This window comes from Tenrec ecaudatus, chromosome 15 (genome assembly GCF_050624435.1).
Source record: "Tenrec ecaudatus isolate mTenEca1 chromosome 15, mTenEca1.hap1, whole genome shotgun sequence".
NCBI lineage: Eukaryota > Metazoa > Chordata > Mammalia > Afrosoricida > Tenrecidae > Tenrec > Tenrec ecaudatus.
This window is the reverse complement of record NC_134544.1, coordinates 97,310,622-97,315,827: the sequence shown is the minus strand read 5'-3', so window position 1 is coordinate 97,315,827 and position 5,206 is coordinate 97,310,622.

Genomic DNA, 5,206 nt, shown 5'->3' with positions numbered 1-5,206 from the left:
ACCTGACCCGACTGCAGCTAATCCCATAATCCCAAGCCCTGCTAACAGTGGGACCAAAATTGGGACTCTTTTAACTCATCCAGAAATTCCAAAGTGATCCCTACCTCCTTCACCAGAATACAGGTACACTTGAGGAACAACATGCACTGTACACAAATACCTGAGTCCGCTGCTAATACTGGGGAAAAGAGACAGGGTGTTAGTACTGTGGAACGAGTAAAGCAAGTACTCATTGGAGCAGATAACAAATAAGGATTAACATTTGGTTCAATGGGAACAGCTTGAAGGCAAAAATCTCGATATCTTGATATACTTAAGGGTTAATTAGATGAATAAAAACACAGCCCTTTCCCTTGCAAATCTTAAAGTGAGCTTAGAACTGAGTCCATTCTAACCTCACCTACAGACTGTTGCTTCGTGTAATCCTTCATATTAACATTTTTAATTTGATTACACTCTGCACCAATAGTGCTATTTGTACCTGTGCCTACATAGTAAGGGGGAGCAGGGTTCAGACAAGTCAACAATCAGCTGTGAGGTTAGGATTTGAGTTCATAATTTGGAATACAGCATCCAGAGTATCAAACATAAAACCTTGAGGTGGTTCCTGAATGGGAAGGGCCCTTTGAGTTGGGTTAGCGGTGAACGGGAAAGTTACTGAAGTCTGGAGGGTGCGGCAAAAGAATCTTAGTGACACCCAGCTGTAGCTCTTCACGATTTATCACCAGGTTTGGGCCTTTTTATGGACGGGAGGTTGCCATATTTTACTTTGCTGGATAGTAAAAGTTGCCCTGGGATCTCTATCATTTACATAATGTTGAATTCCCCATGTTTTCCCAGTGAACCCAATAACGCTTGAATTCAATTCTTATTGGGTTACATTTGGAAACTATACACGTGGTGGAATCAAACCCCTCCGACTTTAGTCCCATTCTTATAAAAATAATAGGGTCGCCGTTAACAAGTTTCCACCCTGAAGATGATAGTTTCACAATCCTAAGCTGCACAATGGTAATGTCCCTCCCTTTGGCAGTTAGGGGTTCCATCAGCCAGGCATATATAGATATGGTTTGTTTGGAGCCTTCTTTCTATAGAGGGTATTCTGCACCCATAGGATGGGATTCCGGTTATGGGCCCCATTGTGCCCTTTATCTTTAAAGGATCCGGAATGCCAACTCTTTCCTAGCAAGTCAAACAAATCAAAGTGAAAACGGGGCCATACCCAGTATAAGAGGTTACATATTCACTGCTGGAGGTCCGAATAGCAGTCCACAGATGTGTTTCTGGTTGGGGGAAATGTCTGGTGCTGTCAGCAATACTCAGACAAAACAATTAAGTTCTGTAAAGCCTTAATTTTGAGGGTTTTTCTGTCTTTCTGAGTGTCCATCTTTTCAGGATATGCTCAGGGAGGGCTTTTTTTTTTACTTGTGACTGATGAATCCATGCCCCCTTCCCCACTACTTTAACAGCAGTTGGTGTTGTAAGTATCACCTAGTATGGGCCAGTCCACCTAGGTTCTAAGGTGTCGGGTTGGTGCTTCTTTACCCACGTCCAGTCTCCAGGTTGCAAGTTGTGGGCTGCCTCTTCACCATTCCCTTGGTTGGACGCAAAATGAAGGTGTCAGAGCAGTTGATTTGTCTCTCACCTGCTGCACAACCTGCAGGCACTTGATGCGGGACCGGTTGGTGAATTCCATTATTTCTACTTCCTTCAACCTTGGGAGGATTGGGGAAGGTCTGCCAAACATAAATCCAAATGGGGTCATGCTTTTCACATAGGGAGTGCAGCGGACTCAAAGTAGGGCAAAAGGTAAAGAAAGGATCAACCCAGTTCTCGCCAGTTTCTGAATGCAACTTAACTAACAATTCCTTTAGGGTTCTGTTTATTCTTTCTGCTTGCCCTGAACTTTGGGGCCTATAAGCCCAGGAGAGCTTCCAGTTAATATTTGGAAGCATTGCTAATACTTTAGTAATTTGAGCAATGAATGCTGGGTCATTGTCAGACCCCAAGATGGTGGGAAGGCCAAATCTAGGGGCAATTTTTGTTACTAATAATTTACACACAGTGGCAGCGGTTTCCTTCTTCGTTGGGAAGGCTTCCACCCATCCAGAATAGGTGTCCACGAACACCAGCAAATACTGGTAGCCATACTTTCTAAGTTTGATATCCATAAAGTCCACCTCCAGAATTCTCCAGTACTACTACCTCGAGCTTGTGGTTGGGGTTGCTACTTTTCTTTTCTAGAGTTGTTTCCCTGAGCACAGTGCAATCAACGGTGGGTGACACCTGCCACCGTGTCCAAGGCTGGGTATGTAAAAGTACCTGAGGAGCAACTGAGACAATTTAGAGGATCCCGAGTGCATACCTTCATGTAGTCCTTGAATCAGATCTCTCCCCAGAGCTTCTGGCATGAATCTTCTTCCTTAAGGATGGAGCAGCACCACTGGATGCTCCGAGTGTCTTTGGCAACCCAGCTCTTGGCTTACCTTTGGATCTTGTTCCGAGTATGTAGGTTGTGGCAGTAACACTGGGGACGGCATGAGGACGGTCACTACCTCAGGGGGATTGGTTGCATAATCCTGGCATTCAAGATCCACCGATCCGGGGGTCTGGTTAGGAGGGGCTCAACCATATGTCCCCCTACCACAGCAATATCCTGTCCCAGTGTAAGCTTCCTAGCTTCTATAACTAGGATGGCGGTGGCAGCCTCAGCTCGCATGCAGCTTGGCCATCCTGCAGCTACAGAGTCCAATTTCTTTGAAAGATCGGCCAGAGGTCTCTTCCATGGCTGCAGGTTCTGAGTTAGCACTCCTTTTGCTGTGCCCTCTGGACTCATACATAGACAATTGGAAGGGCTTTTCTATGTCTGGAAGGGGAAGAGAGGATGCCCATATGAGTGACTTTTTTAAGAATTCAAAGGCTTGCTGTTCTACTTCAGTCCATTTAAGTTCTTTTTCCTTTCCCCAGTACTTGCATATAGGGGTTTGGTTACTTTTTTTTTTTAACGTTTTTATTAGGGGCTCATACAACTCTTATCACAATCCATACATATACATACATCAATTGTATAAAGCACATCCATACATTCCCCGCCCCAATCATTCTCAAAGCATTTACTCTGCACTTAAGCCCTTTGCATCAGGTCCTCTTTTTTTTCCCTCCCTCCACGCTCCCCCCTCCCTCATGTGCCCTTTGTAATTTATACATCGCTATTTTGTCATATCTTGCTCTATCCGGAGTCTCCCTTCCCCCCCTTCTCTGCCGTCCCTCTCCCAGGGAGGAGGTCACATATGCATCCTTGTAATCAGTTACCCCTTTCCAACCCACTCACCCTACACTCTCCCAGCATCGCCCCTCGCACCCTTGGTCCTGAAGGTATCATCCACCATGGATTCCCTGTGCCTCCAGCATCATATGTACCAGTGTACAACCTCTGTCCTATCCAGCCCTGCAAGGTAGAATTCGGATCATGGTAGTTGGGGGGAGGAAGCATCCAGGATCTGGGGGAAAGCTGTGCTCTTCGTCGGTACTACCTTACACCCTGACTGACCCATCTCCTCTCCTATACCCCTCTATGAGGGGATCTCCACTGGCCGACATGTGGGCCTTGGGTCTCCACTCTGCACTTCCCCCTTCATTCAATATGGTATATATATATATATATATATATATATATATATATATATATATATATATATATACACACATACGCATATTCTTTTTTTTTTAGTTGCATGATGCCTTATACCTGGTCATTTTGGCACCTCGTGATCGCACTGGCTGGTGTGCTTCTTCCATGTGGGCTTTTTTGCTTCTGAGCTAGATGGCCGCTTGTTTATCTTCAAGCCTTTAAGACCCCAGACACTATCTCTTTTGATAGCCGGGCACCATCCGCTTTCTTCGCCACATTTGCTTATGCATCCATTTGTCTTCAGCGATCCTATCATGGAGGTGTGCAGCCAATGATATGATGATTTTTTGTTCTTTGATGCCTGATAACTGATCCCTTTGGGATCACTCGCTCACTCAGGCTGGTGTGTTCTTCCATGTGGGCTTTGTTGCTTCTGAGCTAGATGGCCGCTTGTTTATCTTCAAGCCTTTAAGACCCCAGTCACTATCTCTTTTGATAGCCGGGCACCATCAGCTTTCTTCACCACATTTACTTGTTCACCCACTTTGGCTTCAGCAGTTGTGTCGGGAGAGTGAGCATCATAGAGTACCAATTTAATAAACGAAAGTATTCATGCATTGAGGGAGTGCTTGAGTAGAGGCCCAAGGTCCTTCTGCCACCTTAGTATTAAACCTATAAATGGAGAAAATTAGATCTATTTCCCCATCCTCATATATATGTTTGCATGTACACGTCTTTGTCTAGACCTCCATAAATGCCCCTTGACTCCCAGCTCCTTCCTCCCTCTCCCTTGACTTTCCTCCTACCCCACCACCATGCTCCGTCCCCACCTGGGCTACAGCTATACCTCTACTCTACGCAACCTTACCCTTGATCGTTCCCCATCAGACCTGTCACTCCCCCCTCACTACCATTTTGGGTCCCATGTTGTTCCCTTGTCCCTGTGTTTATTAACACCACATCCTTACCCTCACCCCCCTCCCCTACCCGGAATTGTCTGTCCCCCCGGAACTGTCTGTCCTATTGTTTTTCCTCCAGATAGTTCATCCAGCCTGTCCTATTCAAACAGACATGTGGAGACACTAACATGCACGAAAACAAGGCAGAGGAAAACAAAGCAACAGTATACAACCAGACAATAAAACAACAAAAACAAACCACTGACAAAGAACAAAACAAAACACTTCACAAAAGAAAGGCTTGTAGTTCGTTCAAGGATCGTTTGCTGGCCCTTAGGAGCTTTTTCCAGTCCAGTCTGTTGGGGCACCACGCCCTGGCCCCAAAGTCCACTTTCAGCATTCCCTGGGGACCTTGCCACTCCATTCCCTTGCTGTTCCACTGCACTCCCCCAGTGCTTTGCCTCGGTGTGGTGGGATCAGGTCAGGTGCAATTCCCACACTGTGTCTCCGGTGCTGTCCCTGTATCGCCCTTAGTCACTGAGGGGCATCATGTCTCATAGTAGGACCAGCCATGCTGTTCTCTCTGTGGACTGGGTGCTCTACTCTGGAACATCATCCTCACGGCCTCGTGGGCCAGGCTGTGTTCCACTGTCTCCTCCTGCCCCTTCATCTGCTC